Here is an 11,205-nt window from a genome sequence, read left to right on the forward strand (position 1 = left end):
AGTGTAGATCTCGTCCAGTCTGTTGGCTAGAAGGCAGTTTTCCTCAGGGCCTGGCATAGATGAGTGAGGGCTTCCAGCTTTGCCTCTGTTTGTTGGATCATCTCAGTGGGTAGGCCATCAGTTCCTGGAGCCTTGTTTTGCACGAATGCCTTCTGTGAGTGTGAACTTCTTCCTCCAATATCATCAGTTCTTGATCATATGCTGCCTTCTGAAATGGTTGAACACTGAGCAGTTCTTTTTGGTGCAGTGATTCTGTACTTACCTTCTATCTTCTTTTAATGGTTCTTATGTTGTTCAGTGTTTTGCCCATAGAATCCTTCAGTATTGCAACTTTAAGCTTGAATTTTTTTCTTCAGTTCTTTCAGCTTGAAAAATACTGAGCATGGTCTTCCATTTTGGTTTTCTAACTCTAGGTCTTTACACATTTCATTATAATACTTTGTCTTCTCCATCCACCCTTTGAAATGTTCTGTTCATTTCTTTTACTTTGTTATTTCTTCCATTCACTTAGCTCATCTGCTCTCAAGAGCAAGTTTCAGAGTCTCCTCTGATACCCATTTTGTGTTTCTTTCTTTCCTGTGTCTTTCTGACCTTTTGTTCTTCATGTATGATGTCCTCCCAACTCATATGGTTTTCAGTCATTAGTTTCCACCTTATCAAATCTCTTTTTGAGATGGTTTCTAAATTTAGGTGAGATATACTGAAGGTCATATGTTGGCTATTGTGGCCTTGTTTTAATTTTCTTCAGCTTCAACTCAAACGTGTGTTTGAAGAGTTGATAGTCTATTCCACAGTCGGCCCCTGATCTTGCTCTGACTGATGATACTCAGTTTCTTGGTCATTACTTTCCATAGAGGTCAACGTGTATAGTTGCCATTTATGTTGTTAAAAAAGGGCATTTGCAATGAGTAAGTCACTGGTCTTCCAAAATTCTGTCATGTGATCTCCAACATTGTTTCTGTCACCAAGACCATAATTTCCAACTAGTGATCCTTCTTTTTTTCCAGATTTTGCATTCCAGTCACTGTTAATGATCAGTGTGTCTTGATTGCATTGTTAATCCATTTCAGACTGCCGAAGTTGGGACAGATCCTCATTATTCCTTCATGTTTGGTTTTAGTGGTCTCTCATTTACATGGTTGTATTTGCTCAAGTTTCACGCAACTTACTTTGAGGATGGGATATGTTAGCTGCACTCCTAAAATTCCTTCTAGCTGTGGCCACTTGACTAACTTCTGCTTCAGACTGTGGTGCATTTGGGAAGGAACTGCTCCTTGCTGGAGGTCTGTTGAAACTTGCTCTGCTGCTGCGAAGGGTCTCTGCCATGCGTCTCCCCAAGCGTCCACCCTAAAATGCCAGTGCTTTGGTAATAACACTTGTGTGCCTGTCCTGTAGCCACTGTTCAGCAGGCTCTAGTGTGGGGTGGGTGTGTTTCCCCATAGCCTCTCCTGGCTCCTCCTGGAAGTCTGGTCCCTTTAGTGAGCTATACATTTGCAGAGTCCTGGCTTTGAGCCCAGGTGAGCTGCTGAGACACAGGAGCAGAATGTCTACTCTCAATGGGCAGAGCAGCAGGGAACCAGGTCTCAGGAGTCTGGGACATTCCTGTTAGGCCGGAGCAAACTCAAACCACCATTTCAGTTAGCAACTCCCTCCAGGTGTCAGGCCCTGATGAGACAACCTGATAAGACAACCGAGGTGGCAAAACCCACCCAGGCTGGAAAGTCCCACGTCATGACAAACTTCCTCCTGTGAAGCCCCCTCATGCTAATTAGGTGCAGACCCGTGCTGACTGCTAATTGGACCCCACCATTTCCTTAGTGTCTCCAATTAAGTCCTCTCCGTGTCTGTAAGAATCTACCTCCCCTGCCCGGGCCTTGATGCTAGGGCAGGAGAACCTCGCCCGGGAGTGCTAATAAACTGCTTCTCTGAAACAACTCCGTGTCCTGGTGTCTCGGCAGCTCTGCATTACAGTTCCCCCAGTTCAGAGCCTGGAAGGAGACTGGCCATTGGGCCTCCTGAGTCAGCAGTAGAGGCTGTGGTGTTGCACCAGGAAGAGCTAGCTATAGCCCTTAAAGGGGTACCTCCACTGGGACACAGTGACACCACGACAGGAAAGGTGAGGCTGGGCCTGGCAGCTTCTATGTAACTGCCTACCTCGCTGCTGTCACTGCTTATCCCCTGTACCAGCAAGATGTCGTGGATTCATTTCCTGGGAAACTGCTGCCACAAGGCTCATGGGGCAATTAGTCCAATCAGTGTACTTGGTCCCTATCCCACCCAGGATGCCTGATGAGGTGGCCTGTCAGTTATCAGCTAAATGTAAAATGCCTAAGGAAGCTGCATCAGAGCAGCTTAGTGCAGCTGTGTACCAATGTGCCAGGGCTCTGGTCTTACACTCTCAGGGGCTGGGGGCCTGACCCCATTAATCTGGCAGTCATTGCGTTGTTGTTGTTGGGTGCCATCGAGTTATCTCTGACTCACAGAAACCCCATGTACAGCATAACCAAACACTGCCTGGTCCTGCACCAGCCTCACAATCCATGCCATACCCGAGCCCATCATTGCAGCCTCTGTGTCGGTCCATCTCTCTGAGGGCCTTCCTCTTGCCAACTCTCCCCCTTACCAAGCATGACATCCTTCTCCAGGGAAAGGTCTCTTCTGACAGCGTGACCAAAGTAGGTGAGATGAAGTCTGGCCATTCTCGCTTCCAAGGAGCATTCTGGCTGCACTTCCTCCAGGACAGATCTGTTAGTTCTTCTGGCAGTCCATGGTACTTTCAGTGTTCTTCTCCAACACCACAACTCAAAAGCATCAACTCTTTTTTCATCTTCTTTATTCATTGTCCAGCTTTCCCATGTGTATGAAGCAATTCAAGATACCATGGCTTGGGTCAAGTGCACCTTAGTCATCAAAGAGACATCTTTGCTCCTTAACACTTTAAAGAGATCTTTTACAGCAGATTTGCCCGGCACTGTACATCATTTGTTTTCTTGACTGATGCCTCTGTAGCTGTTGATTGTAGATCAAAATTGCATAAAGTCCTTGACAACTTTAATATTTTCTCCATCATTATGATTTTGTGTATTAGACCCGTTCTGACGATGTTGGTTTTCTTTATGTTGACGTGTAACGCATACAGACTCTCTATTCTTTGATTCTCATCAGTGAGTGCTTCAAGTCATCTTCACTTCGAGCAAGTGAGGCTGTGTCACCTCCTTCTCGCAGGTTGTTAGTGCATCTCCCTCCATTCCTAATGCTGCGTTCTTCTTCATACAATCCCGTTTGTAGGATTATTTGCTCAGCAAACAAAATGAGCAGGTTTGGTGAAAAGATACATCCTTGGTGCCTAAGACATTTGACTGCTAACCGGAAAGCTGGTGGTACAAACCCACCACCCACTCCTTGAAAGGAAGGTTGGACAAGTTACTTCCGTAGAGGTACCGCCTCGGAAAACGAGTAAGGGGTCACTATGAGTTGGGACTAACTCAACAGCAGTGAGGTTTTTTGTTTGTTTGTTTTGGCACACACCTTTCCTGATTTAAAACTGTTCAGTATCCCTTCGTTCTGTTTAAAGGACTGCCTCTTGGTCTTTGTACAGGTTCCTCATGAGCACAATTAAGTGTTCTAGAATTCCCATTCTTTGCAATGTTATCCGTGATTTGATATGATCCACAGAGTTGAATTCCTTTACAAAATCAATAAAATCCAGGTGAACATCTTTCTGGTATTCTTTGCTTTCAGGCAAGATCCATCTGACATTATCAATGGTGTCTCTCATTCCAAGCAGTCTTCTGCATCCATCTTGAATTGCTTGCAGTTTCCTGTCAGTGTACTATTACAATCTGTTTTGAATTAAATTCAGCAGTATCTTACTTACATGTAATATTGATACTGTTTGATAATTTCCCCATTCTTTTAGGTCTTCTTTCTTTGGAATGGGCACAAATATGGATCTCTTCCAGTCATTGCCCAGGAAGCTGTCATCCAGATTTCCTGGCATAAAGGAGTAAGGATCTCCAGTGCTGCATGCATTTGTTACAACATCTCAGTGGATATTCCATTAATACCTGGAGCTTTGTTTTAGCCAATTCAGTGTAGCTTGGAATTCTTCCTTCAGTACCATTAATCACATGCTACCTCCTGAAATGGTTGAAAGTCAACCAGTTGTTTTTGCTACAGTGACTGTGTATTCCTTCCATCTTCTTTTGATGCTTCCTGCATCATTCAATATTTTGCCCATAGAATCTTTCAATACTGCAGTTCGAGTCTTGAATGTTTTCTTCAGTTCTTTCAGCTTGAGAAATGCTCAGTGTGTTCTTTTCTTCAGATATTCTAACTCCAGGTCTTTGCACACTTCATTATAATAATTGATTTTGTTTTCTCAAGCTGCTTTTTTGAAATCTTCTGTTCAGCTCTTTTACTTTATCATTTCTCCAATTCACGTTAGCTGGTCTTTCAAGAGCATATTTCAGAGTTTCTTTACACATCTATTTTTCTCTGTTTTTAATTTTCTGTCTTTTTAATGACCTTTTGTTTTCTTCATGTATGATGTTCTTGAGGTTATCTCAACTTGTCTGTTCTTCGGTCACTGGTGTTCAGCACGTCAAATCTGTTCTTCAGATGGTCTCTAAATTCAGGTGTGGTATGCTCAAGGTTGAATTTTGCATCTTGTGGAATTACTTTAATTTTCTTCATCTTTAACTTAAACTTGCATATGAGAAATTGATGGTCTGTTCCAACTTGGTCCCTGGCCTTGTTCTGAGCTTCTCCATTGTCTCTTTGTACAGATTAAGAGTTGATTTGATCCTTGTGTGTTCTGTATGATGAGGTCACATGTATAACCACCTTTTATGTTGTTCAGAAATGGTATTTGCAATGAATAGGTCATTGGTCTTGCCAAATTCTATCATGTGATCTCTGGTGTCGTTTCTTTCTCAAAGACCATATTTTCCAGCTACCATTGAGTCTTCTTTGTTTCCAAGTTTCTCATTCTAATCGTCACTAATTATCTACGTATCTTGTTTGCATGTTTGATCAATTTTGAACTGTAGAAGTTAGTAATAATATTCAATTTCTTCATCTTTGTCTTTTAACGTGTCTTTTTTGAAAGCATATAGATATTACCCTATCACTGACAGCATTGTACTTCAGAATAGATCTTAAAATGTTGTTTTTGATGATAAAAGGGATGCCATTCCTCTTCCATTTTTTATTCTTGCTGTAGTAGACCATGTGTTCGATCATCCAGTTCAGGGTGTCCAATACAAGTTTATTTCATCTCACTAATGCCTATTGTTGTTGTTATGTGCCATCGAGTCGGCCCCGACTCATAGCGACCCCTGCTTGGGTTTCCAAGGCAGTATCACTATGGAAGTAGATTGCCCCATCATCCTTCTGAGGAGTGGCCAGTGGGTTTGAACCGCCAGCCTTCTGGTTAGTAGTCAACTGCTTTAGGCGCTACACTATCGGGGCTCCTAGTAATGCCTAGGATATTGATGTTTCTGCATTCCCTTTGATGTTTTACAACTTACAGTTTTCCTGGATTAACACTTCAAACTTTGCATGCTCTGATTATTGATGGATGTTTTCACTTGTTTCTTCTCATGTTGAGTCATGCCACATCAGCAGAAGGAGGTCCAGACAGCTTTACTCCATCAGTGTCATTAATGTTGTCTCTGAAGGAGCAGCTCTTTCCCGGTCGTATTTTGAGTGCCTTCTGACCCGAGGGAATCATTTTCCAGCACTATACTGGACGATGTCCCATCGCTATTCATAAGGTTTTGAGTGGTCAGTTTTTTTTAGAAGTAGTCTGCCATATCCTTCTTCTTTGTTTGTCTTGGTGTGGAAGCTACGTTGAAGCCTGTCCACCATGGGTGACGCTGCCGGTATATGAAATAGCAGTGGTGTAGCTTCCAACATCCCGGCAGCACACAGGCCTCCATAGTTGAAACTGATGGATGAGTGGTGGACTGCAAACTATACTACAGTAGACAGTCACAATTTTAAAAACATTTTTGCAACAGGAAGAGAAAAAGGAGCCTGTTGGCTATTTTTGGTGTTTAGCAAGAGCTCTAAGCTTACGCTCATTACCACCCCAATGTGCTAATTAGCCAGGATCTCTTAAGACCCCAAGATCTTTAACTTAACAAGACCTCAAGGGGTTATGGGCCAGTTTCCTCCAAAACTCTCAGACCCAGAAGCTTCCTTTCCTGCCCTGAAGGATGAAGAGGGCCTGACTGCTCTCTGGTCTCACAAACTGTCCGCTAACAGCAAGGCTGGTAAAGTAGCTCAGAGATCTCACTGACTCTCTGACTCCTCTGACAGGGCAGCTTTGAACTGAACTACAAGAAATTGTGCCCATCAAGAGGCCCTCCAGTGAGATGGTCCATCACTTCCTGGAAAGTGTATGGCTTGGTTGTAGGGCCACTGCTCCGTCTCAGTCATTACAGCTCAGGCCCATTGTTGCTGAAACACCTGAGGAGATGCCCATTTCCTTTTGTGCCAAGTTGGGGTGATCCGATGGGCCTGCCATTTCTTCCCTCATAACAGACCCATGGACTTGATATCCTACTCTGAGGAGGCCCCACCAGACCCCAGGTCTAGGGAATTTTTCTTAAAAGGGGTCCGTCCCAACTATGAAGCCATACTGCTATACCCCTTAGAGACTGCTGAAACAGTCCCGCAAGGTCCGGGCTGCATCAGCACCATTGCCGGGCATGAAGAGGATGCACACCCAGGTGTCTGTATTTTACCTGATGCTGCTCTGTTCTCTGATTGGCCCCCAGCCCAGTGTTTCCCCAGTACGGCCTGAGCTGCGCTTTCTCCTGCAAGCCTGCAGGGCCCCTGCTCCACGAGGCTGTACCAGCGTGTCCAGCTGCTCAGATTCTCAGCTTGGAGCCAGTACTGGAAGCTGTGCAATGACCACGCCCATACAGATGGTAAACCCCCCGTGATACCTCTGTAAACAAGGCAGTGAAGGCCTCCAGCTCCTCGTTAAAGACATGTAAGAAGCAAGTCACCAAGCCTACTACTTCCCCTTTCAATAGTCCTACTGGGGTAGTCCTCAGGTCAGCTCCTAATGAATGGAGCTCACTGTCCAGTATTACAGTTTAAATGCCCAATACCCAAAACCAAACTCACTGCCATTCGAGTCCATTCCACTCATAGCGACTCTGTGGTACAGAGAATTGCCCCCATAGGGTTGCTATGGCTGTAAATCTTTACGGAAGTAGACCACCTCATCTTTTTCCCATGGAGCAGCTGGTGGGTTTGAACCACTGACCTTTTGTTTAGCAGTTAAATGCTTTAACCACTGCACCACTATTAAGGCCCCTTTTGCTAATGTTACTGAGTTAATTGAGCACGTCCAAAAAGCAGCTCTCCTATAATTTGCTGTTCTTGATTCAGCGAATATTTTTCTCTGTGCTTATGTCTGCTGAGTCACGGCCCCAACTTGCCCTCACCTTCAAGGGAGCACAGAATACCTTTATGCAGCTACCCCGTGGATGAACAGCCCTGCCATCACACACAATCCAGCCGCCAGGATCTAGGGCAGTTCACTCTACCAAACTGTAGGCTGTGATACTACATTGATGGTAGCCCCATTCAGGCCCTGCCAAAGACGATGGCTGTCGCTCCCTGCATCGTGTTGACACATCTTCAAATTAGGGATGGGCTCTTGTCCCCCTCTAAGATCTGCGGTTGAACCACGTCTTCAGTTGCTTGGTAGTATGTGATCATCCAGGGGACAGGGAATCCCCCTGGCCATCAAACGCCACTTTTCACACTCAGCCCACCCACCACTCTGCACCGAGCACAGTGTCCGTTAGACCTCTTCCTGCTCTAGCGCCAGCACATAGCCACCTGTCACTCATTCTCAGGCCGCATATGCCCTAGCACACAAAGCAGCCTCTTTCCACTAGGAGAAGCCCAACCGGTGCCCTTGCACATGGACCAACAGGAAGTGCAACAGGCCACGCCTTTGGTGCCTCCCAGCTTAAAGTTCAGGAGCACTGGCAGCCTCTGACTGAGCCACCTGGAGTCTTTGAATGAAGCCTGTCTGTGGGGTTCCGAACTACGCACCTGCCCTGACAGCAGCCCACTGTGCACTTTCGGAATGCCAGATCTCGGCTGCCTGTTGGTCTCGTGGTGACCGAGGCTCTCGCTGCATGAAGCCGCATTTTAATTCCTGCCTGAGTTAGGACCCCGTTCAGCAAATGCTCGGCACGGTCACTGATGTGTCTCTTTTCAGATAGAAATGGTACCTGCAGGATGGAGCTAAACCTTATGTCAGGAACCTTTCCAAAGTGCAGCAGGATGTGGCTTCCCCACTGGTTAGCCCCTTGCCCACTGGCCTTCATGTTGGTAGGTGCCCCCAACTCTAGCATCATGGGGAGCCCTTGGGATCTGCTAAAGGACAGTGGAAGGGAGATGGTGTACCTCACTGATGGCAGCACATTGTGGCATGTGCTGGAGGCAGCTGCATGTCATCCTGTAAGTGGCATTTCCTTGGTCAAAGCGTGAACTCCCAGCTCCTCCAACCGACGAAATTAATTACGGTCCAGCTTGCTTTCAGATGTGGTGCCGACCACCAGCAGCTCTACGTACACATTTTTACAGACTCCTGTGTGGTAGCCTTGCTGTCTGGTCAGGACAATGGGTCAAAGATAACTTTCTTATACAAGACAAGCCCTGTGGATGGCCCATATGGAAAGAAGTTGCTCAGTCCCCTTTACCTCTTAAGGTTGTACATTTTCCAGCCCATGGCAACTACCAAAGAAGAAGCCTTTTGTAACATAGCTGATTCTTCAGCACAGATTCACCCACTGCAGCCACCAGCTAAAACAGCACAGCCCCAGCCCAGCTGTTACCATTCTGTGTCAACAGTAGCTGTTAGCAGCTTCCAACCTCTGCCACTCTCGTTCCTTGAGATGGCTACCTTCCCCGTGTGGATAGCCACCGGGCAGGGACATGCTCCTCGCGGGTGGTCCTGCTCCTGGACTGACCCACCACTATGGATGACTTCACCTCAGGCAACAGCGTCTCATCCCACAATAAAATCTGGGGGAAACTGCACTCTAGTTCCAACTGACACACATCTTCAGTCTGCAATGTGACCCTGTGCTTGCCAGGCAAGGACTGCTCCATCAGTGCGCTTGTATGATGAACTAAAAGCTATTTTTAAAAAACAATATAGATCAAATCAAAGCCCATTTACAACAATTGAGTCAAGATACACAGATCTTCCGTAACATAACCCAGAGAGTTCAGCAGTTCCCTCCCATTCCAGAGTGGGGAGGTCGAGTGTCATGGTGATGTCCTTTCCTTGGCAGCAATTAGGGACCGGCTTCCTGACCACTGTGCATCTTCACCACTGGCTTCATAATCATCATGGCAGTTAAACAAACAGTGCCCTCCCTTCATTTCTTCCCATATTCCAACCCCCAAAATGGTGCAGATATTGTCTAAGTGGAAACACTACACTAACGCAGCATGGGAAAATTAAACAAGGAAATATTGGAAGAATAACTGTATTTGGTGATACAGAGGACTAGCTCCTTCAGAGAGGGTGCACACATGTCCTCCCTGGTGGGAGAAGTAGTCATTTTCAAACCCAGGGGCTGGTGTCACATCAAAGAGAGATGGTAGGAGAAGGGTGGAAACTTTACAGAGTTCTCAAATGGCACCCTCTCTTAACAGCAGTTCTTAGCCAAACATTCTGCCTTATCTCCTGATACAGCTGGACAAAGGCAGCATCTCTAAAGCACATGGTGCCCACTGTTGATGTGGGCGACTTACGATTGCATGTCGGCCAGCTCCATTCTAGTTGAAGCCCTGGAAACTGGAAAATGGATGCATTAGGTGAAGAAGAGAAGGTCGAATCATCTCTCATCTGAAGCCTTTGAAATGTACAGCACTTGTTTACCTGGCCGAAGGGAAGCGACTCGCTCAGACGACTTCCCCCAGGATTCAAGGACCAGTTAAGATAGCGACATTAACAAACACTAAAGAGTTCTTCACATGGCTTAGAGATTCTGATTCTTGTCCTCTTTGTTATTTGAATAGTAGCACTTTGACAAAGGAAAACAAGGCTGAGTGGCTTTCTTTAGAAAGGTAGGAATGAAAATCGCAATTGAACATGGAGTTTTGAGTGAGGTGTGGAGTCACCCTCCTCTGGTCTGCTAGCACCTTGATTTTTCTAAGCTTCACCACCAGGGAGCTCGCTGTTGCACACATGGTCTCAGCATCACAGGATAGATTGTCCTCAGAAGCCCCTGGTCCATTCTGTGACATCACCATCCATTTTCTTCCAGCCTATGCTTAAACAAAGAAGTTCTGATAGCATAGTGCCTAAGGCACTTGACTGCTAACCAGAAGGCTGGTGGTTCAAACCCACCAGCCACTCCTCGGAAGGAAGGTTGTGCAATCTACTTCCGCAGTGATACCACCTTGGAAATGCAAGGAGGGGTCGCTATGAGTTGAGGCCAACTCGATGGGACACAACAACAAGAACATGCTTAAACAAATTTCAGAACAGCAGGCCGGGTACCTTTGTAATCAGCGCACCCTCACGCATGCTTGCAAAGTCCCAGCCTAGAGTCCAGAGACAGTCCCTTCCCTCCCTTGCTCTCCCTTCAACCCACTCCTGTCACCCCTCAGAACCCAGACACGGAACTTGTAGCCTGTGTATTAAATTTGAAGCTCCAGGCCTCCAGATCTTTGCAGATAGTTTTAAAATGTCCAGTAGTCCCTAAGCTCATAAAGTGTACCATTTGACAACCAAAATGAAGAAATGAGAGTTATTATTGCAGGTTGTGGACCTACCACACTGCGGGGCACACACAGAAGTCACAGTGGTGCCAAAGGAGGGGCATGTCGGGGAAACTGGGCTCGGCCTTTAATAGGGTCCGTGCAGGTGGCTTCACCTGCTGGCCCCTCTGGGTGGCTGTGCTGTGTGTGTCCTGCAGTGCTCTCTCATACACCTATTGTCTGCTGTTAACACAAGCCTCAGCTATAATCACACAGTGGGTTTTTCTTATATGATCCACTTCCTCTTTGCATCACCTCTAGTGTGGACTGTCAGGTGTGGACCAGGGCACACCACAATAACAGACAAGCCTGTCGCTCTGGAAATACCAAGGGTTTAGGTGACCTCCCAGGAGCCCAAACAGGCCCGGACTCCCTTTGTTGTTGTTAGTTGCCGTT

Source organism: Orycteropus afer, unplaced genomic scaffold (assembly GCF_000298275.1).
Source record: "Orycteropus afer afer isolate SDZICR_OR568_19922 unplaced genomic scaffold, OryAfe1.0 scaffold00384, whole genome shotgun sequence".
NCBI classification, from domain to species: Eukaryota; Metazoa; Chordata; class Mammalia; order Tubulidentata; family Orycteropodidae; genus Orycteropus; species Orycteropus afer.